This window comes from Prionailurus bengalensis, chromosome E2 (assembly GCF_016509475.1).
Source record: "Prionailurus bengalensis isolate Pbe53 chromosome E2, Fcat_Pben_1.1_paternal_pri, whole genome shotgun sequence".
Classification (NCBI taxonomy): domain Eukaryota; kingdom Metazoa; phylum Chordata; class Mammalia; order Carnivora; family Felidae; genus Prionailurus; species Prionailurus bengalensis.
The window spans coordinates 34,959,147-34,985,269 of record NC_057352.1 but is presented as its reverse complement, the minus strand read 5'-3'; the positions used below and the strand labels follow the sequence as shown (position 1 = coordinate 34,985,269).

The window sequence follows — 26,123 nt, the reverse complement described above, 5'->3', positions numbered from 1 at the left end:
TGAACCCCAGACTCAGCAACCAGCGGCCCCTACGTGGACCTCTACACAGACCATGTGGACAGAACCTCGTCCCTGGCCTTGGGGGCTGTGGACCGGCAGAGCGGGACAGAGTTTGGCTACCAAGTACTCCTCAAACCACCATCGGCCCGCAGGCAAGACCCCCGTGAAACCTCACGCAGCACTGGGCCAGGACTGGGGAGCCGAGGGGGGCTATCCCAGCAGCAGCACCACGCCGATCTCTGCGGTGGGGTCACCTGCGCTGTCACGTGAAATCCCAGAGCTGCTGTGTCAGATTGGTCCTACCGTTTGGCCATTCTACAGACCAGGAAACTGAGGCTAGGGAAGGGCCATCCGATCCAAGGTCACTCCAGGTGGAGCCAAGATACAGGCCTGGGTCTCGCTCTGGAGGGCTCCTTACAGAAGTGGTACGGGCAGAGGTCCTAGAGATATGTGCTCCCCTGGCTTTGGGAGATCCCCCCCCCCACTTCAAAAAAGGAGAGCAAAATGAGGGGGGTGGCCAAGACCACCGGCAGTGCAGACAATTCCAGCCTGGGAGAGGGGGTTTGGGGGCCAAACCTCAGGAGAGACCTCCCCCCCCTCTGGAGCAGCTGCCCTTGACTTCAGGCCTTCCGTAAACACACGCAGAGAACAGAACGGTCCAGCCCAGCTTAACACAATGGGTTAGCATCACAGGGTCCCCAAGGTGCCCAAGGACACTAGTGGAGGGTGGCCGTGGCTCGTCTAAGTTGACACTTCCCCCACCCCCACCCCCGGGCCCTGCTGGCCCCAAGAGAAGAGGCCTGGCTCCAGCTCAGGCCCAGCCCTGCCCATCCTCACAATGCGGGAGGGGGCAGCGGGCAGGGGACCCGTGGCTCACTTTCTCCCCCCCGGGGCCTGAGTCACTTCCTCTGCCATCCATGTAGAACCACGAGTCACCACGGGCCCAGTCCAGGCTCCTGGAAAACCCATTTCCTCGGAGGATGGAGGTGGAAGCTGAGTGGACAGGACCTGATCGGGCTTGGGGTTAACCCTTCCTGGGCAGGCACCTCTCCAACATATCCGGCTGGGCTGATGCCCAGACCTGCTCCCCCACTGCTTTCCTCCTTCCCGTCACACACCCTGATGACCGCAAACACCTCGGTGCCACCTCCAGACTGACCCTTTACCAGGAATGCCTGCCCCATCCCTAGGACGACCCAACCCACCTACTGGGACTCAGTTAAGACACACCCTCCCCATGAAGTGTTCCCCAACCGCCCAGTCCCGATCAGAATTAACTATGTGTTCCTGGGGGGAGGGGGAGCCCTCCATTCTATATGGTCCCCACTGCCCCAAGACTTCATTCCAGAGGTGCCCAGACTCACCCGAGGGCCAGAATCATGCCAGGGAGTTCACTAAAATGCATTTCACACGCCCTGCACTCTGAGGATCAGAGGCAGCAGGTCCGGGGTGGGAGTGGGGAGTCTGGCTTTAACAAGCATCCCATGGATTGAGACTCCGAGGGCTTGGAATCATGGGTGACAAGCCTGGGCTAATGGTAACCGTGTTTTACAGAGAAAGTCAGAGACAACAGGGGCCCAGCCCCAGATCACTCAGCGCTGAATGGCAATGGCTGGGCTGGGGGCAAGGACATGTCGTGTTCCTCTGCGGTTCACCTGGCGTTTAGCAGGGTGCCAGGAACCTGGAGGGGGCCCCCCAAAGGACAGAAGGGAGCAGGAGGGCGTGGGTGGAAGGGGAGCGCTGGAGTGGGTTTTCAGGCGTGAGCCCCGTCTGGCCCTCCTTGGGGGTGGGACAGAAGGGAGAGGACCCAGCTCGGCTTTCCAGCTCCAGCCTGGATCCTTAGATGCTCTCCAGTAGGTGGGGGGCAGCATGGTGCTTCGGGCTACCCCCCTGAGCCCCGTGCAGGGGGCTTAGGAAAGAAGGATTTGACCCAGGACAGGGAAAAGGAGAGGGTGGGTGAGCATGAAACCTTGCGAGTGAATGCGAATGCGTGTGCACACACGCGAGTGCAAGTATGCAGAGCAGCAAGGAGAAAGCCGAAGACGGCTGGGAGTGGGGGCGGCTGGGAGTGGGGGCAGGTCAGCTCTGTGGGGGAGGAGCGGAGGGCTGCTCAGACCTCAAAGGGCAGCCGGGAAGGCAGTTAGAACAGAACAGAGAGCAGACGCCTGCAGGTGTTTCCTCTGTGGGGGGTGGGCTGGGGGGGCTGAAGACCCTCCACTGGTGCTTTCCAAATTACTTGATTAAAGTAAATCTTACTGGGGCACCAGGGTGGCTCAGTGAAGCATCCAACTTCGGCTCGGGCCATCATGACCTCGTGGTTCGAGGGTTCGAGCCCCATGCTGGGCTCTGTGCTGACAGCTCGGAGCCTGGAGCCCGCTTCGGATTCTGTGTCTCCCTCTCTCTCTGCCGCTCCCCCCACCTCTCATAAATAAACATTTAAAAAAATCATTAAAAAGTAAATCTTACTTAGAAACACCATGTATCCAACAAATCAAAGGGCGAGTCCCCGGAGTCCTGAGTGGGACCCAGGGCCACAGCCCCCTCCTCGCCCAGCCCTCCAGACTCTGCCGGGGCTCACTGTCTCCTCCCTCTGCTCCTGTTCCCCAACTGGGAACTGGAAACAGGCGGCTGTGCTCGAGCTAGGGGACCACCTAGGCCGGAGGATCACCCTGGAAGGGTGTTCTGGGATGGCTGGGGGAAACAGTGACTTCAGGTGTCAGGAATTCTTCCACAATAAAGGACAGTAAAAATGAAGCTAGCTGCTGGCTGCCAGAGGCTGGCGGATGCCAAGGCTGTGCCCACTCACTGCCCCACTCACCGCCTGGGGTGAACCTGGCTTTCTTGCACCGGACCTGCCGGAGGGCCGACCCTGCCCACCCAGCCCCACAGCCCCACCTCCCCGCGGCTTCTGGTCCAGCCAAGCCCTTAGGCAACGACTCCCTCCACGTGCCCAGGTGGGCCCTGGCCCTGTGGGGAGACCGAGGAAGGGGAGAAGCAGAGAGTTCCCTGCGAGGGGGGAAGGAAAGGGTCTGTCCACGTAAAAGGACACTGAGTCCTCCCCAAGAGCCAGTTACCAAAGCCACACACCCTGCAGCCTGTCAGCAGAACACTCACTTAAGAGGCCTCAGGGGGTCCAACAGAGAGTTGCCACTCGACCAGAGGCAAGCCCAGGCTTGGGGGTTCCCTCCTCCGAGCCTTTCCACACACCAGTCCTCCTCCCTGACGGCAGCCTTGAGATGTATCTCATGCCCTGGGCCTCGGGCCTCTACTCCCTTTCCCCACTGCCCCCGCACTCTGGCCCCACGCCACATGGCGGGTGGGGCTGAACAGGGTCTGTCTGGCACAGGGGGAGGAACCCCGGAATCCAAGGACAGGGAGGACGGCAGCTCCATTTGGCAAGTGCTCAATTTGTGCTGGCATCGTGCAAAGCATTGCGCAAATTATCACTCAGCCCCCAACATAAGTCTGTGAGGCAAGTGCTATCATTACCCCCACTTTTTAAATGTTTCTTTAATTTTGAGAGAGAAAGAGCACACGAGAGTGGGGAGGGGCAGAGAGTGGGGGACAGAGGATGCCAAGCAGACCCTGTACTGACAGCAGCGAGCCCAATGTGGGGCTCAGACCCACAAACCGCAAGATCATGACCTGAGCCAAAGTCAGATGCTTAACCGACTGAGCCCCCCAGTCTCCCCATTACCCCCACTTTAAAGATAATGAAAGTGACGTTCAAAGAGGTTAGGTGATGCCTAAGATCACGTAGCAAGTAAGCAGCCAAGCCAGGTCTCAAACCCAAGGCCTCCCAACCCCAAAGCCATGCTTTCTGTCATTGTGGTCTCCAGAGTCCTATCCCTTCGAGGAGACTATCTCCCCATCTTTACCAAGCAGTAACTTGCCAGAGTACTTTCTAAGAAGTGGTAGTTCACAGTTAGAGAAATGCTGCAGGCCCTGTTTGGTCTTATGTATTAGCACATCAAAGGCTCTGATAAGTCCTGCAAAAAGAAAATTCACAGAGCTTGGTTGGGCTTAGTTTCCCAGCCCACCGTGATGGTGTATCCTTTTTAGCATGAGCACCTGTTGTCAACATGAGAAACATGTTGCTCTCAAAAATCTTGATTCCACACACATAAGAAACCTGTCAGCAACCTCCCTTCCAGCCTCCAGCCCTTCCCCTCCCCTCTTAGGCCATTAGCTAGCCTGAGATGGGCTGCGGGAGCCATTCAGGCTGTGATGTTCCCCAGGGCAAGTCATCAGCATCCTTGACTCTTCCAGGCAAGAGGTCCCCAGGGAGCCGGAGGTGTGTGAGGCCCCATCCCACCTCCCTTAGGCTGGCAGCAGCAGCTCTTGAGGAAAGGGGACACTGCCAGCTCGGTCCCCAGGTTAGCCATTCCATTAAAGTCAGCCACAGTCAGCTGGGCTCTCAGCCTCGCTTCAAGCAGCTGTGACACTTAAAAGGCTGGAATTGAGAGGGAAGGAGGGAGAGAAGGGCAGAGAGGGAGAAAGAAAGAGACAAGTGAACATGCCAGAGCTTTTAGAAGCTGAGAATTAAAGCCTCTTATAATTTGAGAATGGATGATAGGGACCTGCCACCTAAAGAAGAGAAGAGATCAGAAGAGTCCCAGATCTGGCCCAGGCTGGGTTTGGGCTCAGGCGCCAGGATTTCCCAAAGGCAGTCCAGGGACCCTGGTGCCAGCTCCGTGCTGCCGGCACGTTGTGCGGCCCCCTGCCAAGTCTCCCCGCCGCCCTGTCCCCAGGGAGCAGTCGAGGCCGGACTCTAGGACCCCAGGGCACACACTGTCGGCACCTGCCCAGGGAATGCAGACTCCCGGAGCAGAGTTGGCGGGAGTTAGATGTGCAAGGTCCACACCTGGCCCCGGGAACTTTCAGCCAGCCTGTCCCCTCTGTGAGCCTCAGTTTCCTCCAGTGTTAAGTGGCTGACTGTGAGCCCAGTCCCTGCCGCCAACCCCCCCCCCCCCAAAGTCTTCTCTATAGCCCAGGCCCTCAGGATGCTTACAGGGAAGGGCAGGGCTTACCTCCCAGGTGATAGAAGGGAACAAAGAAGATGCTGGGCCCCTCTCCTCCTGGCCAGACTCTCTTCCCTCTCAAACCACAGGCAGACCTCAGTTGTCTGGCTGAAATGTTCCTTCCCCATCTGTGTTCCCACACTGCTCAAGGCCAGGCCTGCGAGGTCAGCACAGCTACCTCCCTGCTCTGGGGGCTACAGGTCAGCTAGGCTGGGCCTGGCAGAAAGCCCGTCTTCGGGGTATAGGACCCTCGCATTTCGAAGGCCAGCCACCAACCCTCCCTTTCTTCCCTCTTCCTCCGGTCCCGCTCCTGGCTGAGAGGACAGCGGGACACACAGCCTCCTCCCCCAACAAGGCTGGGGGCCTAGTCAAGGCTGAGGGACCAGCCCCCTCTGGGGAAGGGTAGCGGACGCACAGACCAGGATCGCATCCAGCTCGCTGCTCCCACGGCAGGCACCACCCAGGACCGCGGGGTCCTCCACCCCCATTCGCACACCTCAAGGGCGGTGTGCCTGCCACCTCCCGTAACAAAGGCAACATGAATCAGGTTCTTTGGAAACGCAAGATTTGATTCTAAGCTCTTTACCCAAAGTAACCCTCATCCTCCCCCAAACCTTAAGAGACAAGTACCATTACGCTCATTTGACAAATAAGGAAACTGAGACCTATAGCCAGCCGAGTGGTGGAGACGAGATGCTGCTCCCAGGACCTGGCTCCAGAAGGGATGCTCTTGTTCCTGTAGCCCATTTCCCCTTGACCTTACCTGACTGCTAGAAAAGGGTTCTCTTTAAAACTCACAGAAGAGATGCTCCAAAACGTGTTTCCTTGGGGTTAGCTGAACACCCTTCCCCTGAGGGTCCAGGGGACCCCCATGCCCATCATGGAGCATGGCTCCTGCCAGCCCAGCCAGGGACACAGCCTCCCAACACCTCTCAGAGGCTTATCTTTAATCATTGGGGGTGGAGCCCAGAGAGTGACCGAGGGGAGGGTTGTGGGGCCCTTACTCTCAACCATTCCTCCCTGTTCCTGAGCCGCTCTCTAATCACTGACGAATCCCTCTTAGCGTAGCATCTGTGACTCTCCCAGGGTCCCTGGTGCCACCTAGCTCCACCCCCACCCCACCCATCAGCTATAGGTGTTGGGGAGAAAGGGGAGATGGGGGAGAGGGATGGAGGGAGAGAAGAAAGAGAGGGGGAAGGGAAGGAGGAGGAGAGGAGCAGGGGAGGGGGAGGTAAAGGAGGGGAGGGAGAAGAAGGAAAAGGGAAGGGGAGGGGGAGGAGAAGGAAGCAGGACCAGGAGTGAGAGGGATGGAGGGAAGACAGGAGGAGGGGAAGAATCGTACCTGGAGCTCCGCCTTTGTGGCACCGAGTGGACTGCAAGTGTGTAAAGAGCGCGAACGCGAGAGCAAAGGGTTGGCCTCCCTTGCAGACTGCTGCCTGCTGGGGAGGTGGCTCAGTCTCCGCGAGGAGGATTTCCAAGCAGAGCCACCCCAGCCCCTGCCCCCTCCCTGGAGCTTCAAACAAAGCGGGCAGCCAGGGAAGACGGGCTGCAAGCCCCAGCCACCGGCCCGGGAGAAGGGGCGCAGGTGACAGCAGCCCCTGGCAACCGTTTCCCTGGCAACCGTTGGCAGCTGCAGGAAGGCAACTACGTCACTCCCCGGCTCCGACCCAGCACAGCACAAGCCCCCTAACTTGTCTGGTACCCAAGTCTCCAGACTCAGATGCTGCCCTGGGTCCAGCAGGGAGAGCTGGCGGGAGGAGGTTATAGAGAGCACTGGAGGCCACCTGCCTAAGTTTGTCAGCACTGACTTTAAACCAAATCCCTTTAGGACCCGGTGGGGGCTACTCTTGTCACCCAAGATGCTTACTGTCAGCTGCATTTGCCCCTGGGGGTTGCCAGTCTGTGGCCTTGACCTCATCCCAAGCTGGACACCCCTCTAGCCTCCCCCACCAACCATTGGCTGTCAGAAGTACAGAATGTGTACCTACTTCTCTAGAAGAGTCCTAGGGGGGCACCTGCTCCAGGAAGCCTTCCTAAGTTGCCAGACCCCACCAGGAATCTTCCTTCTGAGTTATCCTTAGGCCTGGGGAGCTTCCCCCTGGCTTCCTTTCAGAGAGTTTTCTGAGGGCCAGGAGTGGGTCAGACTCTCCTTTCTGTGATCCAGAGTAAGTACCAGTGCGGGGAGGGAAGGGAACAGAGGCAAAGCTTCCGAAACCCCTTCTATGTGCCAGATACTACGCCAGGCATTTTGGAGATCGACTTCTACCACTCTCCGAGGTCAGCCCTGTTGAAGCTCTCTTACAGATGGGGAAGCAGAGGCTCAGGGAAGTGAGGTGGCCAGGCCAAAGCCGCCTAGCTGGCAAAGGAGGGGTGTGGGTCTCAAACCAAGATCTCCTCTGAGACATGGAGACATCAAGACCAAATGTCCCTCTGATGCTTGACTAATCCTGCCCCCCATCCAGTGGACATCTGAACTTAATTTGATCACCTCCAGTGAGAGGGAGCTCACCTCCTCCCAGGAGGGCACATCACTGTGACCTCTAAAAAGTCCTCCATAGCCAGTGAGTCAAAGAGGAAAGGACATCAAAGGCACGGGTGGCCTCCACGTGCCAGACAGGCCAGGGAAGGGAACCAGGGACAGACGTCTCGGCTGGAGTTTTGGCTCCAGAGCAGCGGCAGATCAGAGACAGGGTGGCGCTGTTCAGGGGGCTGAGGGGCTAGGGTCGCAGCCAAGCAGCTATAAACACTTTCCCAGAACAAGTGGGGAACCCCCTTGGCTATCACACGCAAAGGGGACGGAGGGGCTTTGCGGTGGTTTCTGGCAGAGGCCATGGGAAAGGCAGCAGGGCTTGGGGCCAGGGGGATGGAGTGCCCATGCACCCTCACACCTCCTCCCCCACCCATGGACCAGAGCCAGGAGGCAGCTATTGTCTTGCCACTGGCCCAGAGCTGTGTCCCATTCAGGCACTATTTTTGGCCCCGGGAGGAAGAGGAAAAGAAAGCAAAGAAAGGAACTGCTGTTCTCAGTGGAACCTTCGCCCGGAAAGGATTCTAGAGCCTGCTGCGCCAGAGAAGGGAGTCACTGTTGGATCAGAAGATTCTGTGCTTAAAAAGAGTTGGCAGGGGGCTGCAGTTCAGGGGAGCCAGGGGAGGACGCAGATGGGGCCCCCCTGGCCTTTTACACACACTTGGTGCTCACTAACTGCAGCGACAAGCGGGGAAACAGAGGCGAAACATCCCAGGTCCCACCGAAAGTCTCCAAGCACTTGCAATGACAAAAATACCTACAATAGCTCATAGGTCACTGCCGCCCTGAGCCAAGTCTCTGCCAAAGACATTGACAATGGTCTTGACACTGACGACCAGAGTGGAGGTGTGTGGGACAAAAAATGAGGCTCCTTTTACAAATCAGGCAGCTGAGGCTCAGGGAGCAGCATGGCTACCAAAATAAGCTAGTGACCCCACACCACCCTGTCTCCACCTTAATGCCACCCACTCGCTGCTGAGTTCACCAACTCGGCAGCACACTAGCCTTCTTTCTATCCTCAGACACACCTCAGGGCTTTGCATGTGCTTTCCCCGAAGCATAGCACATTCCTTCCTGGACCCATTCTCTGATTGGTGTCTTCTCTTCTCAGTCCTTACTTCAAATATCTCCTCCCCCAAGAAGCCATCCACGATTACCCAACCAAAATTATCCTCCCTGTCATCACTCTCTTCCGTATCGCCTTATCTTCTTAACTTTACAGCACTCAACACTGTCAGATGATCCTCCAATTAGCTTACTTGGTCTCCATTTCTCAACATTTACCCTGTCTTGTCTGTCTGGCTCACCACCTGTAGCTCCCGCCCTAGCAGGAGTCTGGCCCCCAGTAGACGCTCAATGACTACTCGTTAAATACACGAATGAATGACCAGAGCTGGGATTCTAACCGGGTCAGGCAGGCTCCAAGCCTCTTGCCAATAGGAGCCAATTCCCGATGCTACAGATTTGAGCCAAAAGTGCCACTTGCGGCAGGGGTTCCAGCACTGAGCCATCCCGACTCCCCAGCATCTGACTGGTCAGGGGCATACGTACCTCTGCCAAGTGCTTGGCCAGAGAGGGACTCCCAAGACTGCACAGCTTGAGAATAGGGATGGGACCTGAAACTCCAGCCCAGCATTTCCTTCAATACACGGCTGCCTGGTAAAGGCTCTGAAAAGTCCTACAATGCAGAAGCTTGCAAGATCAAGCCTTTTCTAAATCATTGGGACCAAAACAGACTTTCCAAGTTGCTAGATTAGATGATGTCTGAGATGCCACCTAAATTTGTGATCACTGAACCTTGGGTTTTCTCTTGACACAAAGGCAAAGTTATTAACATCAGGCCCCTTGACCACTCACTCCTCTGGCCCAGGGCTAAGAGGGGGCCCAGGGAGGAATTTGCCAGTGAAGGTGGGTCCCATTCCCACTTCTGCAAATGCTTAACTTCCATCTGGACTCCTGTGGGCTCCCCAAGGTGGAGCAGGGATGGGAAACAGCACATGTCTGTGGCCACGGAGGACCCTGGGGTCTAGGAACCTGGGGGTGGGCATATCCCAAGGGCCAGCACGCAGAGACTCACAAGGCTGCTGGGGCAGGGAAGGGAACCATGTGGGTGCACAAACCATATGAACTGCACCTGACTTCCATAATGCACATGCCCACTCTAGGAGGGGACACTATTAGGCCCATTTTACAGCTAAGGAAACTGAGGCTCGGAGAGAAGAAGTCGCTTGCCCGGGGTTACACAGCTGGCAAGACTGGACTCCAATCCAGCCCTATACACTCCCTTAGCTGCACTGTCCCCGTTGCTCCGTGTGGCCCCCCAGGCCCCAGTCCTGGCATCTCCAGGACATGGAGAGGAAGCGTCAGCCACTCTAGGGAGGTGGATATGCAGGTCTACAAGGCTGTGCTACACCCAAAACTTCACAGCCTGGGAACAGGGGCCAGGCCCCCTCTTGCCCACACCCATGGGGTCTGCAAACACTCCTACCCTCCCTGGACGGCAGTTACTGTGGCTTCCAGCTCTGTGAAAGAGGGAACCCAAGTTGAGGAGCCGAGGCAGGACTCCCAGGCGTGCTGACACCTGCTGCAGAGTCTCCGTGGGAAAGCACCGGCCGTCCTCCCAGCCACAGCTAGGGACGGGTACTGCACCCCGGCCCGGCGCCCCCTTTGCCAGGCCAGGCACCAGGACCCAGGCATCCTTGGCTCCCAGCCCAGGAGCTGGAGAGCAGACTCTGTCCATCTGGTCTGGGGTGTGTGCATAGGCGGCAGGGCCCAGGAGGCTGTGGCAGGCTCAGCCACAGACATACGATAAATACAGCTTTGAGGAAAGCGCGTGAGGACTCCTTCTGGCCCTGCCTGCTGCCCTCAGCTCTCTCGTGAGGCTCTATCACATGCAAGTGTGTGGGAGGGGCTAGAACCGCAGAGTTGGGAACACCCGTACCCAGGCACAGGTCCATGGGATAGGGAGAGCAAGGGACAGCATCAGCTCCCTGATGATTGGGGAGGGGGGGGGTTCCCCCTTTCTGACCCCTCCATCACAGCCTCCTGTCTCAGTTGGTCCCTGAGCCCCGATGCCCTCACACCCGGTGCACCTTCACCTGGCGTGCTGGATGATTAGGCAACAATGGGAGCGTCCCAAAGATGCCACTGGATGGGTGCTAATGGTGGAAGTCTGGGCACAGTGACAGGCGAGGCTGTGGAGGCACCACCCGCCCACAAACACCATCTGATGCCATTAGGATGACCAGTGGGCTGGCTGCTCAGGGACTTAATGCCTGGGGAGAATGTGGGAATTGGGTGCCTCTCCCGCCCACGGCCAGAAAAGCTCCGGGCTGGAAGGAGCCGTGAAGAACCTCACACTCTGCTCAAGCTCCCTCTACACTGCCCTGCCAAACTTAAACACTTGCAGGGACGGGGAGCTCACTACCGCAAATGGGTGCAGCCATCTGTGGTGCTGTGGGAAACAGCCCAGCCCTGTGCTCAGGCCCCCACTGCCACTGACTGGCCAGCGAACTTGACACCTGCTTCCTCATCTGTGAAGTGTGGATAAAGATTCAAATCTCCAAGGGCCAGCAGCACCCAGGACTGAACGAGGGTCTTTGTAGGCAGTGCAACTGTATGTCCTAGGTAGGAGTGGGGGTGGTTATGAGTCTCTCCGGGGTTTGGCGCATGCCCAGATGGTGACACAGCCGGTGGAGCACTGGGCAGAGGGCACCAGGCCAAACGTGACTCAGTTGCTCCAGTCGGCCCCTGGGGCTCACCCCTCCCTCACATTTGTCACCATGAAGACAGGTGGGTCTGGGCAGTTGTCCCCCCTGCCACAGGGTCAGAGACCCAAGGTACTAACCACAGAGCCCTCCCTGAGAGCCATACTTGGCCAGGGACCCAGAGGGGGTCAGCCACCCAGTGCAGGCAAGGGGCCAAGAGGCCAAGGGAACTCAGACCAGCGGAGAAGTAACCACAGAGTGCTGCCCGAGGAAACCCTCCCAGCTTGAACTCAGGCCTCCCGTACAGGCCCGGCACAGTGGCCAAGCGGGTCAGTCCCTGGGCCACAGAGAAGAACAGGAGGGAGCCCCATTCTTGAAGAATGCATGCCAGCAGATCAAGACCCCCCTAGATGGGGGCGTCCAAGGCCCCACGGGCTCTCCGGTGCCTGGCGACTTTCCCAATGATGTCATGGGGGCACGGGGCTAATGCTCCACGATGAACTCACTGCTGCTTCCTAAGGTCTTGGTGGTGGCCCGGAACAGTGGCAACGACAAGATCGCTTATGGCGTGCCAGGCACTACACTCAGCACCTAAAATTTAGTGGCTCACTTAACCTTCTCAAGGCGCCATTACCATCCTCATTTTTTTTTAACGTTTGTTTATTTTGGAGACAGAGAGAGACAGAGCATGAACGGGGGAGGGGCAGAGAGAGAGGGAGACACAGAATCCGAAACAGGCTCCGGGCTCTGAGCGGTCAGCCCAGAGCCCGACGCGGGCTCGAACTCACGGACCACGAGATCCCGACCTGAGCCGAAGCCGGACGCTTAACCGACTGAGCCACCCAGGCGCCCCTGCCATCCTCATTTTTAAGATGGGGCAAACAAGGCACAGAGAGACTAATACACCTGCCCAAGTTCACACAGTTGATGGAGCTGGGACAAAGCCAGACAGCCCCAGGGCCACCATGCTGCTTCTCTTGGGGGAACAGCTGAACTGGATGACGGAGGAGCAAAGGTCTGGGACAACTGGACGTGGGGATCTACTGCCCGTGGGGCCCTATGTGTTTAGGCGTCTCAGCTAATCCCCACAGGGTCCCCTAGAGATACCAGGTGCCTTCATCCCCATTTTACAGCCCGAGTAATGAGGCTTTGAGAGACAGAGCTTCCTGCTCAAGGTCACTTTTCAAGGATTGGAACCTAGTTCTAACTTGGCTACCATGTGACCCTGAAGACAAAACCTTCAGCCCAGGTTTAGGGAAGGCCTCTCAAAGCTGCACAACGTGCTTAGGACACACTTTGCCCCCATCGGCTGCCCCAAATTCCAGCAACCACCCTGCCAGGGGGTGGCACTCTCCTCTCCACGTATAGCGAGGACACTGAGGTCCAGGGAGGTTGCACCCTTGGGCCCCTGTAGCCCTCTGCTCTCCCCGCTGGGCCTGGAAAGCCAAGGCCAGGGCTTCTGGGAGGGGGAAGGCAGAGGCCTGAGGACAGGGCAGAGACCTGAGAGGTCTCTCTCGTCTCTCATTGTTGTCATTGTAGTGCTCATCTCCAGAGTTAGTTTAAGTGGCCCTGAGCCTGGGGAGCCAGCCTGGAGCCATTAGCTGTGAACCGCCAGCCTCTTTCAGGGAGCTGGAGCTGGGCTGGCTTCCAGACAGCAAGGCCCCCGCCCCGGGCCGCCTCCCTGTAATGCAGAGCCCTGTCCTCCGATGCCCAGAGGCTCCGCCGGCTTCTCTGGGGCTACGCTTTTATCTCTGCCTGCCTGCAACTGCCAAGCACGCGCAGACTGTGAGCCCGAGCCTGTAGCCGCTCAAGAGCCAGGTGCCCACGCCACTGACCTCCACACCACAGCACAAGTCAGGCAGGAGGAGGAAGGGGTAGGTTCTGCCAGAGCCCAGGCAGCCCCGGCTCTCCCCAGGGGGGAGGCAGGATGAAGCACCCAATCCTCCCCCTTCCCCCCCTACTGCTGCCGGTTGTTACAAGTTGTCTCCGGGCCTCAGTGCACCCATCTGCCCGCCGTGGAGATCATATGACAAAGACGAACGTTTATGGGGCCAGGCGCTATGCTAGACGCTTTACTGCATTAACTCCTTAACGTTCACAACTGCCCCCCAACATACACACTACGGCTATCCGCTTTTTCCAGGTAAGGAAACCGGGGCAGACTCCCCAGTTCACACAACCAGAGGGGAACGAAGCCAGGATTCTCCCCCGGTAAACCGGCCTTGCTGTCTCTGTGGGTCCTGACACCCTAGCGGACCGTGGGCTCGGCAGTGGCAGGGATGGGGTTTGAGACAGGGGCACGTGCCCTCTGGCACCCAGCGCGGAGCCCGGTCTGGTCGAGGAGCCCCCTCCTGACTGAGGGGCCAGGAGAGCACAGTGGACGAGATCTCGCACTCTGCAGCCCCAAAGACCAGCACTTACTCATGGGTAAGCCTCCTGTGCCTCAGGGTCCTCGTCTCTCAAGCAGGCGCACCAGGGGCACGTGCCTCACAGGAACGAAGGGTGTGCGAAGCGCGGAGCCCAGGGCCCAGCGGGGTCTGAGGCCGGGAAGGGCCAGGATGTTCCCGCCCCGGCCAAACCACTGGGATCCAGGGAGAGTTGGGAGGTTAAGGGACCCGGGCAGGTGCCTCAGCCCACCTGTGCTCAGGCAGGCTGGCACCCAGCAGGGGTCACATACTGGTGTCCCAAACTCCTCCCACACCCTCAGTCCTGCTCCCCAGCAGCCCGGGCCTGACCCCAGAATCTGCAGGGCTCCGCAAGGGCCTCGAGGAACTCCTGGTGAGGCATGCCGACTGGCGGAGGGTAAGCCTGGAGAGGCGGAGGCCCAGCCAGCCCCTCCCCGCTGTTCGAGGGACCCCTCTGTGCCAGCCCTGCCCCACCTCCCACTCGCCATCTGCCTGGTCCCTGGGCGCCTGCGTCCCTGATGATGTGCTCACGTGATGCCCCATCTGCCGTGAATCAGAAGGCAGGGTCCACAGGGCCTCCCCGAGGACGGGACTGTGGGTGCCAGGCCCGCTCTGGCTCTGGTTCAGGGGGAGGGGTGGCACTGGGCTTCGGGGCTGTGTTGCCACATTTTCCCATCTCCCCACCTGCACCCCGGACACCCCCACTGCCTCCTCCACGCCCTGCTTCAGAGCCCTGCCCCGACTCTTCCCCCCTGCCCTGTAGAAGCCCACCTGTGCCTGCATCCCCCAAAGGGGCACTGCCCCCAGCACCCACCACCCAGCACTTACCACCCACACCCACACCCACACGCAGCTCTTGCTGAGGATGAAGCAGCCTGTGGCCCGGCTCAGCTGGAGCACGGTCCACGTGGCCCCTTCGTGGCTGTGCCTGCCCCCCTCACCCCTCCCGTCTCTGTCCTGCCCAGCCCTGCTAGGAAGGCGATCCCCGCAGCACAGAGACCCCACCACTGCTCTACTGCCTCTTTCATCCGCTGTCCCTTCAGCTGAGCGGCCACCTCCCCCTCCGTCCCCACAGCCATGAAGCTGCCTTTCAAGCAAGAGCCCTGAGCCCTACAGCCTGGGCTTCGGGCAGCCAGGCCACGGCGCATCATAGCCCTGCCCTCCCCATCCTGTTGGGGTCACAGCCAGAGCACCCAGCCCCCACCCAGCACCCATCTGACCTGGCTGTTGGCTGCTGTGCTGCCCACGTCATCCTGCCATCCCTCCTCTGCAGAGCAGATCGAGACCTGCCAGCCTGGCCCTGCAGGCTCCATAAAGTGACCCGTGCCAGGTCTCCAGGGCCATCATCTGCCCCATTTCCAGGCTCGCATCATTCCGAGCCCTTCTCTATGCAACTGCCTCTGCCCGAAATGCCCCGCGCCCCACGCTCCCAGAGGCACACCAGCCCTCTCCGCCACTCTCCAAGCCCAGCCGGATCCTCCCAGCCCAGAAAGTCCTCTCCCCCTCTTGGCAACATTTTGACACTCCTCCGCCTCAGGTCCTAGCTATCTTGTTTGTCTGTGTCCCTGACACGATGGGGTGTCACGGCCAGGCTGACCACCCCCTGCCCAGCGGCCCAGGGCCCTGAAGCCAGCAGCAAGAGTGTGCACAGGCCGCCCGGCACAGCGTCTCCCTCACAGGCTGGGCCTGGGGTGATATCTTTCACAAGCTGACACTCTCGGAGCCAAGCCCCAGGACCACTGGAGGCAGGGCATCTATCATCATGCCTACACACCCATTTAGCAGCTGAGACAACTGAGGCCCAAAGAGAGAGGCAAGGCAAGGTGCTGTGACTGAGGTGGACCCGTATCTCAGGTCCCCAGGGTCCCCACAGCAAAGGGGGATTAGGTCCAGCCTCAAAACGAGTCCAACCTCTAGATGTTGGCAGAGAAGGTCCCCTAGGACCCTGGCCTGGGCTGGGGAACCAACTCAGCAGCTAGCGGCTCTCACTGCCAGGAGATGCTTCTTCCCACTCAGTCTCCAACCCCAAGAAAGCACCTCCGCCCTCAGGGTACCCACAGTGAGGGGGCAGGGGCCCTGGCGTCGGGCCTGGGCCACCCATGGGTTCTAAGACACCTTGTTTATCTCATTCGCTGCCCCCACCCCCAGGATATCATACACACAGCAGGCACTCAATAAATGTTCAGGTGAATAACTTCTTTGGCCCTCTGGAGCTGCAAAGCCTGTTCTTACCCACCCGCCTAGGCCAGGCCGGGACTGCTCCAGGCAGGATGGGCATTGGGGGGTACGGCGAGAGGTGCCCCCCAACCCTCCTCAGTAAAATGCGCACCAGTTCCTCCTGTGGGGCCACCAGAGACCTCAGCTCGGCACCGCAGGAAGGAGGCTGGTTGGGGAAGAGGGAAGAACAGGATCCAGCAGATCCCCCAGGGCGGGCGCTGCGGTAGCACCTGGAGAGAAAGCCCTATCAGTTCCACACAGATGGGGGCACCGGGGTCTGGAGGTTAGTGGGCAGGGGGCTCCAGCCTCAGCTTCCACTGCCCCATGTATCCGCCCCTAGTTCTCAGGACCCTCTCTCACTCCCCACGTTCAGACCCCATGGCCGGGACTACCTCCTCCCGAAAGTGGCCTGTGTGGTGAAGAGCCAGACTGCCCCTGGCTCACTTGGGGACCCGGGACCCAGCCCTGGACATCTGTGAGCAAAACTGTCCACGAGAGTCCTATCCTCCCTCGGACTGGACCCCGGTTCTTTATCCCCGGACTTGGTACCTGACGTTGGGTAAGCCACCTGAGAGCCTTAGCTCTCCCATCTGTGCAGTGGGAGCAGGAATGGGGAGTTGTCTCACAGCCCAGAGAGCAGACCCCAGCTTGCTGGGTCCTGTGACGATACCACTCTGAGCCTCAGTTTCTCTAGTTAACAAAGGACTGGCGGCTCTGAGAGATTCCATCCTGTGGGGCCCCGTTCCCTTCTCAGACACCTCCCTGTCCGACTACCCCCAACACTGGAGACCCCGCACAGCAGCGTTCATCCGGGCTGGCTGCCCCCAAGAGGCCTCCCCCTACCCTCTGCCGCACACCTCCCTCTTCCCTCCTGCTGTCACACCCTTGATCTGGTACCTGGTGCCGGAGGAAGGTCCTGTGTGGGACCAGGCAGCTGGAATGCCTTTCAAGTCCCACTTCAGAGGCTTAGCCCCCCAGCCAGGGTCAGGCTGCCCCCAGTGGGCAGGCTGGTGAGTGTGGGAGGCACCCAGCTCCTCTCTTGCAGCAGAGCAAGGCGGGCAGGCAGCTGCGGAGGCAGGCGAGGCGGCGAGGCTGCGACTGTTTGTGGGGGGACGGCCCCCTCCTGCCCCAGTCGGGCTCCTCCCTCTTCCCTAGCTTGGCTGGGATGACGGGACCATACGTGAGTCACAGATTTCTCAGAGGGGGCAGGGCTGAGAGAGCTCAGGCGGTGACCCTGGGGGATGCCCGTGACTCAGCGCTGGGCAAGGGGGCACCTCAGCCTCACCACCCACCGATCCTGGCAGACAGGTGCCAGGCTTCGCGGACAGACAGCCCCGCCTGGGGATAACTCTGCCTCCCTGCCCTCCATCTGTCGCTTCCCCAGGGCTCTTCTCCCCAAAGTTCCCGCAGAGAGGCTAGGGTTGCCATGGTGACAGGCCACTCAGATGCTGCCCACCGCACTCCCCCCCCCCCCCGCCCCCGGCCCCGCCTCAGGCCCAGGCGACAACTGCCCCTTCCTGAAGGAGAGTTCAGCCTCCTTAGCAGCAGACAGGAGCCGGCGCTGACCGGCAGAGCGGAAGGCACTGGGGGAGGGGGGGTGTCAAGTGGCTTGGCATGTGGCCACCCAGGCCACGCACAACTGACCACCTGACCTTGAGACTTCCTTGAGCCTCAGTCCTCACAGCAAAGGGACTCATCTCGATGCTTCCCGGGCTCCAACATTCTAAGACTCCCGTTCTAGATTCTGAGACCCCAGGGGCTTCCGGAAAGGTCCCTGTTAGTACATCTGCTGGGCCAAAGGGGAAACTGAGGCCCGGGTGAAGAATCACTCCTGCTGGCTCCAAAAGCTCAAGGGGAGAAACTGGGATTGGGGCTGATGCCTACATTCCCTTCTGGCCACTGGCCTCTGTCAGCAGCTCCCTCCCACGGTTAAGGTTAATAGCCACCCTAGGAGTCAGGAAGCTTCGGATGGCTCATGGCCCGCCCTGCGCCCTGTGGAGCAGGGACTCCCTGTCCTCTCTCATCCCCACACGACTCCCAAGTCAAAGGTGCTGTAAGAATTTCACAACATAATGAGGGTAAGTGGTGACAGCAATAATAATAACAGTAATAATAATGATTACATTTACTGACCACTTACTACATTCCAGAATCTTGCCTCACACCACACCATCACCATAGCACCACAGGACAGTGGCGAGGAGGAAAACACATTGCTCAGGCCAGTGCCCGGCACTTGATGAGCCCTCAGTAAATATTTGCCGTGAATGTGGCGACGACAAAGGGAGAGCACAAGGCTGAGAAATGCAGCTCAGAGAAGGGAATTAACTTGCCCAAGGCCACAGAGCTGGGAAGTGGCAGAGTGGGGATGCAGGCCCGGGAGGTCTGGCTGCACATGGCTCTCCCGACCACTCATGAATCCAGCCTCCCCAGACCTCTGGCGTGGGGCCTGGGCACAGCAGGTGCTCAGGGCACCGTAGGCCCCTTCTCTCGTGCGGGGATCTGCATTCTAAAAGAGGGACCTGAAAAAGTCACGTGATATAGCACGAATGGAAGTTTTTTAGGCAGTCCAGGAGGCCGGGGATCTGCTGCAGGGGAAATGCAGCCCTCACTTGCCTGCATAGATCCTGCTGCAGGGAGGAGAAAGGCAATAAAGCTCATGGTGGGGTGCAGGGAGGCCCTGATGTCAGAGCTTCCAGTGAGCAGCGCTTTGCTCTCCAAGTGATCAGCCCCCTGGCGGCCTGTGGCGGATGCCCAGGGCAGGCGGGCACTGTAGGCACTTGCTCATTGCTGGGCCTGGAGGGGCAGTTCACACTTGGCGGGACGAGGTGGGGGGAGGGGGGAGGGGGCAGGAAACAACAGAGAAGAAAAGTGGGTTATCCAGGAAAGGATGTGGGGTCCCTGACATGCAGTGTTCCTGAGCAAGTTACCACCTCTAAGCCTCAGGGTCTCCAAGGTCTGTCCTTCAGGGCCAGGCCACCGGTAGCTGGGGCAGCCTCAGCTGTTCCCTGGGGGCCACGCCGGCAGGGAAGCAGGCCCTCCCGAGACACACACACACACACACACACACACACACACACACACCCCACAGAGGGTGCTGACCAGCGGGACATGAGTGGAGTGTTGGGGGCGCCACTCTCTCCGCATGAGGCAGGGGCACCCTAAGCTGGACATCTGAGCGAGGGACTCAGAAGCCAGGAGCCAGCTGCCACTCTGGCCACACAGGAAAGGCCTATGTGGTGGGCCGGCCAGGGTAGCAGAGAGCTTGCCAAAGCTCTGTCTGCCCTGTCACCATCGGGCTTCTCAGAGACCTACTACGTGCTGGGCACTGTGCCAGCCTCCAGAGCAGGGATGGGCAGCAGGCCCACCCAGCCCCGAGTCTGGCTCACATCAGGGTGATGTTGGGAGTTCGTTACTGGTATCGCAGAGCTCCCAGCCTCAAAAATGAGCAACCAAGTAAATTATTATTAGTTACAATAGTACCTATTATTAGTACTAATAACAGGACTGCTAATAGGTACTGTGTCCATAGGGCTCACTGTGTAAGATGCTCTGTTCTATGTGGATTATTCTCATTTCATCCCCCCGAAACCTGTGGGCTGGGTGCCACTGGTATTTTAGAGACGCAGAGTAATTCCGGGAGGAAAAGCCTGATTTGGACTCTAAGGATTTACACCGGCAGTGTGGACAGAGGGCAGGTCTGGTGGGGCGTGGAGGACATGGAGGCAGAGGGAGGTGTTGGGGGGACACTTTGATCCAAGAAACCAGAAGCAGGGCTAGGACCCTTACCCCACACACATGAAGACAGAGGGAGAGAAGAGATGTTAGGAACTGCCTTGAAGATTGGGCGGGTGCTGGATGGGGTACAGAGCTGGCAGGCAGGGAAGAGGCTGCCCTTGGATACGGCAGAATGGGGGTGCCCCCGTGACATGTGGGGGAGCCTTCCAACAGGCCCCTGGAAACACATCGCTGGGGCTCAGGGGCTCAGGGCTGGGATCCCCTAAGCTCAGAGAAGGTCACGTGCATTACTGACTGGTGACAGAGGCCAGAGGAGGGGGAGGGAGTGCCAGAAGGTGAAGGTGCAAAAGGGTCTTCATTTTGAGGGATGGAGGAGAGGCTGGAAGCCCGGGCTCTGGGCTCAGGCCAACTAGCTTCTCCTCCCGGCTCCGCCAGCTGGGTGACTCAGGCACCGTCTCTCCAGCCATCCACCTTCTCCCCTATAGAGTGGAGACAATGCTGATAATAATTAACAAGGCCACATGCATAAAGCAACACAGCCCAGGCACGACTGAGCACCCCTGATGTGTTTGCAAGGGCTTGACTATCCAGAGCAGGCTGAACATGAAACAGACACAGGGCTGTGACCACGCGTGGCCCCCAGGACAGGGATAAGCTGACCGAGCTCCACGGAGCCCATTGTGACAGAGCCGGGAGGAGAGGCTCTACCCTTCTCCGTCTCTCAGCCCCCAGCCAGGGCCATGTGAGTGAGCCTTAAAGACAGTGAAGAGCTGTGCCCACCTGTGGGAAGGGTCACGGGCAACCGTCACCTGCATGGCGGTGGGTTTTTATTGGACAGGAGCACTTGCAGCCCAGGCTTCTCCCTTTGCAAGCTGAGTGGCCTCATCAAGCATTGAGCACCACGCCTGGCCGTAGTAGGTGCTTGATAAATAATGACCAATGTCATTGCGGTTATCATAAGGTCAACACAAATGCCAAAGGCCTGGCCCTCCACAGTTTGTGAAGTCTGCTCACGTCCAGCATCTCCTCTACAAAACAGTGGTGCTTGTTCCCATTTAACAGAGATGGAAACTGAGGCTCAAAAAGAGAACCTTCCCGAAGCCTCACAGAACATCAGCAGCAGAGCCAAGACTTGAACCTGGGGTCCTGGGATCCAGACCATGTGCTTTGTGGCCAGTACTCCCAGACACCTCCCTGTTCATTCCCGTGGGAAAGCCTCCTGGCCACAGGCGCGGGGGCAGCTGTAGCCCCATGATAACACCATCTCCCGTCATACCCGCCCCAGGGCCCGGCAGGGATGGCATTGCCCATGTGACTCAGCTGCCCTCACAAAGGGAGCTGTGTGCCCTGTGCCTTAGGCCTGCCTCCCCCACCCGTGCTCATCCCCTGGCTGGAGGAGGAACAGGGAGTCCGACATATCCAAGACTTGGGGAGAGCAAGGGGCACTGTAGGCCATCGAAATGTGACAAATCTAATAGAGATTCAAGCCCAGGCTTGGGATGTAAGAGGTCGGTGCCAGCTTCCAGAGGGAAGGCAAGGCCAGGCACACAGGAGGGTAGAGACCGCCCAGGTTCCACGCCTGTTTTTCTGAGACCTTATTTGGAGCTCCAAGAACAGACTCAACCCAGCCGGCTCCCTTGGGGGTGGAGCTGAGGCACCTGCCCACATTTACCTGCATCAGATTTCAAAAGCTCTGGAGCTTGTGGTCAGGGAAAAGACACTCCCCGATTGCCAGCAGGGCTCCTGAGTCTACACCTGTCCCCAGCACTGCTCTTTTCCCACCCCTTCCCCCAGAAGGCTTGAGACGCAGAACCCATGCACCCCTACTGAGCACGATGTGCCAGGCAAGTGACTTGCGTTTTCCTCCCACAACTCTAACAAGGAGGCCTTGCCCCATGTGCTGGAGGAGGAGACTGAGGCTCAGAGGGGAAAGGGAGCCAGCCCAAGGTCACACAGGATTTGAGCCAGGATCTAACTTCAAGGCCTGAAACTCCTCCAGTCCCTCCTTCCTGGTTCCAGTAGCATCTTGACCTCATGCGATCAAGAAGTGGCCTTGGGCCCAGCACAGACAGGCAGGCAGGCAGACAGCCCCCCACCCCCACGGTCACCCTGTTCCTGTCCTGCCGGGAGGGGACCGTTACAGAAGGCAAATGCTTACAGAGTGCAGACTGGCTGGGCATCCAGGGACCACCCCTGCTGACCTCGCCAGGAGGCAGGCACACCTAGGTGCCCAGCGGCCTGAGACAGAAGGTAGACAGAGCTGCCACCCCCTCTTTCCAGGCATGACGGAATGTCTGACCTCAGCCCAGCCTCCAGTTGCACTTGGCAAGAGGGTTGGATCCAGCCAGAACAGGCCTGGAAGGTCATTCTGGCCACACTCCCGCCTCTCAGCCTTCAGAAGCCCCTGAGCCCAGGGCAAGGATGGGCCCACCAAAGATGGACCCCAAGCTCTTTCCCCACCCACTTCCATGCCCGGCCAGCCCAGACCACGCTTGCCATGGGAAACAGGTGCAGGGACAGGCATGTAGAGGCCTGGATTCCTCAAGGGAGGCCCTAGCCATCTGTAAACATCAGCCCCCCACCCCTTTGTAGCTCCGGAGATTGGAGCTAGGTGGGCTGGGTGGCGCCTTCCCACTTGGCCTCCGGAGCCAGCAGTACAGCCCCTCCTCAGAGTGACAGCTGGGAGGGACCGCTCTTCCCCTTGGAACCCCGGGTGCCCTGCTCAGGCCTGGGGGAGACCCAGCGACTGGGAGGCTCCAAACTGCCCCTCGCTCCACCTAGACGCTTCCCAGCACGGTCCCAGAGTCCTTCAAATAGCACAGCACGAAACCCAACACCAAATTGTTCCCCTCTGAGCTTTCTGTGCCTCAGTGTCCCCAGGTGTAAAATGGGGACACCAGGCCTTCTCACAGCAATAACAGGTGTTGTCACTACCCCAGGCTCTCTTTTAAAGGCACCTTCCCTCAATGGGGTGAGGGGTAGTACCCGGAAGAGACTTCTGACTCCTCCTCCTCCCTGTTCAGACGGGAGGGCTGGGACAGGCCACCAGCTGATGTCTCCGCGGCTGTGCCCCTTCTGTCAGCAACCCCCTGGGCCCTGGCCTATGAGGTTTGGGCGGCAGCTGCTTGGACACCCAAGACTTAAGCCAGAGGCCTCTGGTCCAGCAGTGAGGCGTTGTAGCTCCCGGGCCAAGGGAGGCAAATGCGGCCCGGAGAGGTCTGGCGAGTACCCATCAGGTGGCACAGCAGTGTACAAAGAGGCAACATTTGCTTTGTCTTGACGATGACTACGTGCCATCTCACTGGACTGCCACAGGGTCCCCAGGGCCCGGGATCTCGCCTTTGCACGGGGCTGTACAACGGTGCTGGCTGCAGGAGGCCCACCTGGAGAGTCCACAGGAGGGGGCCGCAGTTTCCTCACCCGGGAATCCGGCTTGCACGGCTTCTCTTTCAGTAAAACAAGGAGCCGGGGTTGGACATGTTTTGTGGACAGCCCACAGAGCGCCCCGCAGTGCCTCCCGGGAGCACCGCCTTCTGCACATGCCTCCTTCCCAGCAGCCAGGCAGCTGTCGGGGTCCCCCCTAAGTGCGGGGGCGCAGCTGGCTCAGGAGGCATAATGGAGCACAAATGACAGCCACTCACTAGTGAGGGCTGGCTAATTAACAGAGGGATCGTGGGGGGCCCGTTTTGCCACCCACACACCGCAAGGGAGCCGAGTGGGTAGGAGCAGAGCTGGCCAGGAGCCAGGCTCCTCCCATCTGCAGCCACCCGCTTCTTGTCTGGCTGATGTGTGGGGCTGGGAGACCGGGAAGGCTGCGGGATGGGGGCACGGGGTGGGGGGGACCTGCTCCACTCTGTTTTCAGACTGTGGCCCTTGCCCAGCCCCCTTGCCCAGCCCCCCTCTGGGTGCAGAAACCACCCAGAGAAGGAAAGCCTGGCCCTAGAGCCCAGGAGGCACAGCGGGGCCGGGCCCTTGCCTCCACGGCGGCTCTCCTGTCCCCGTGTATCCTCAGCCACCATATACGGGTCTCATCGCAGAGGCCTGAGGGGTCCGGAGAGAGGCAAAGAATCCTGGGCATGGGCCCGGTCCCCTCCACTCGGCTGACCAGGGCGAGGCTGCCTTTCTCTTCCTTGTCAAAAGTCACATAACCTGGGCCAGCCTGCTCCCAAACCGGTTTCCCCTGGGATCCCAGGAGGAAACAGGCTGTGGGTGGCTGGAAGCAGGCAGAGGCCCTGGGTGCAGCCTCCTGCCTCCCCACATAAGCATTAGGGCTCCAGCCTCACCTTGGACCTCAACCTTATGTAGTCGCCCCGCCAGCTTCCCTGTGCCAAAATGACCACCACGCCTGCCCGGCAAAGGTTGACCTCAGGACAGCCAGGGCCTCCGAATCAACCCAGGACCCTGCGCAGACCAAGGGCCAGGCCTCCCACATGTCCTCAGGGCATTGAACTAGACCTGAGAGCCTGCCGAGGTCAAGCAGGCCAGGCTGGGAGTCAAACTCTGCTGAATTTTCCTGTCCCGTCCTCCACCATAAACAGCCAACAGCAGTTTCTTACCTCTGAGTCTGGGCACGCCAGGCGCCAATGGCCGGACTCTGCCTCCTCCCCTTCCACCTTCTCCTAGGGCTCACGGGCACCCAGCGGGAGCCTGTCTGGGCAAGCTGTCCCAGGTAAGGCCCCGCCTGCCTGTCTTGCCATTTCCGGTTGGCTGCCACCTCCCTCTGTCATTCCTGGATTTCCCGGCAGGCGCTGACCTGGCCCCACTGGGTGCTGAGCGCCCTCGCCCCTGGCCTCAGCCTTCCGTGGGTTTTCGGCACTTCTACTGAACGCGTGGGCTGCTGGCCCACCCATGGCCCCCGGACGAGCCTGGGGGAGTCACCTCTGGGGGATACTGCCCCATCATATGTAATTACCACCTCTGTGAGTTCCCTCCTGCCTCCTTCCTGAGCTCAGGCTCCACCTGAAGCCTGGGCCCAGGCTCACCTGCCTATAATAAAAACAAGTCAGCAGACCGAAGCTGGCTGGAGGCTGGAGGTGAGGGGGTGCGGTGGGAGGATGGGGAATGGGGTACACAGTCTCTATTCTCAGAACATCCAGTCTCCTGCAGGACACAAAGCAGGAACTGAGTCAGACAAAAGGTGGGGGCAGGGATGGGAGCTTCTTCCTAAGGAGTGGGGGGCAGCTGCTCCAGGTATCCACGGGGGTACAGAGGCAAGTGGTCCAGGCAGGCTCTGCCCCACCTAAGAGGCTCCCAGGGGGCCCTGGGAACACCCCTCCCAGCCTCCTCCTGGACCACTGGCCCCTAGGCCTGCCTGGCCAGCCCCAGCCCCAGCCCCACCCTTTGGCCTCACCTCAGACCTCCAGTTCTCCGGGCACGGAGGTCTTTTCAAGGTTCTTACAGCCAGGAACCCCTTTCCCCAGGTGACTTCTGATTCCAGCCCCCACCTCCGGTATCCTTAGTATCGAGACCTGAGCCATCACCTCTTCCAGGAAGCCACCAAGGCATCAACTCACTCAACAAAGCCTGTATGCTGTGCCGCTGTGGACTGCCCTGTGCCCTGGAAACTTCCCTCGCCTCTCCCCTCCTCTCTATCTGTGTGCCCTGCCAGGTCACCAAACCCGAGCCCCGGCACAGGCCCAGATGCAGAGAAATTCTGAGTGACTGGTGGATGACAGAGGAAGTGTGGGAAGACGGAATGGCTGATGAGCAGGTGGGAAAGCGGACAGGTGGATGGACTCAGCCATGCATTTAGCGAGTGCTTATTGAGGACCTGTTGCATGCTGGGCACTGTTCTGGGCTCTGAGGATACATCAGCGAACAAAATGCAAAAGTCTCTGCCCTCTTAGAGCTGGAGGGGGAGATAAAGAAGTAATTAATAAGCAAATAAATGTGAAATATATCCAGTGGTAAGAACTATGGAGCAAAGTAAAGCAAGTGGAGGGGAAAGAGATGGAAGAGAAGGCTTGGTTTCACCTCTCTCTGAGCACGGGCTGAACATGGCAAGGGAGGCCGACTGCACAATGTCTGGAGTGAGAGCATTCCAGGTGGCAGGGACAGCACATGCAAAGGTCCGGTGGTGGGTGGGCACGTGCTGTACCTAAGGAACAAGGAGGAGGTGGGCAGACCTGAATGAAAGAAGCAAGGTAGACATGAGAGGAGGGAGGTGAAAGAAAGCCGGATAGACAGATGGACAGAAAGGGAATGGGGTGGAGCCAGGTCTGGACAAGTGTTAGAGAACTCCAATCCCAAGGGTTAGGCCCTATTGGCCACAGCTCAGACCCACTGGAGTTCCTCAGATCACCCCCTCACCTCTCTTCCCTGGGCAAATTTCCAGCTGCTATACCGCCTCTGCTCTGCCCATGGGCACACACGCATGCCTGCTTTGCTCAGCAGGAAGCTGCGGGCCCCCGCCACCCCCATGGGCTGAGCACAGATGAGGGGACACTAGAGAGACAAACAGGCCTGCAGGAAGACGGCCTGACTCTCAAAGCCCCAGGATTTCCCCAGG

At 59.3% G+C, this 26,123-nt stretch overlaps 1 protein-coding gene across 9 annotated transcripts in view; it reads right to left on the bottom strand.

Moving 5' to 3' along the window:
* Positions 1-24,396, bottom strand: part of ADGRG1 (adhesion G protein-coupled receptor G1) — a 39,401-nt gene extending 15,005 nt beyond the window's left edge. The window contains exon 1 of one of the 9 annotated variants that reach the window (XM_043599301.1): positions 24,172-24,396. The gene's annotated coding sequence lies outside the window, so the exon portion shown is untranslated. Of the gene's footprint in view, positions 1-5,030; positions 5,053-5,784; positions 5,917-6,363; positions 6,475-14,880; positions 15,052-16,774; positions 17,228-24,171 lie in introns of those variants that run through there. The other 8 variants (XM_043599295.1, XM_043599294.1, XM_043599300.1 and 5 more) reach the window with 8 other exon arrangements.
* Between the last annotated feature and the right edge of the window lie 1,727 nt (positions 24,397-26,123).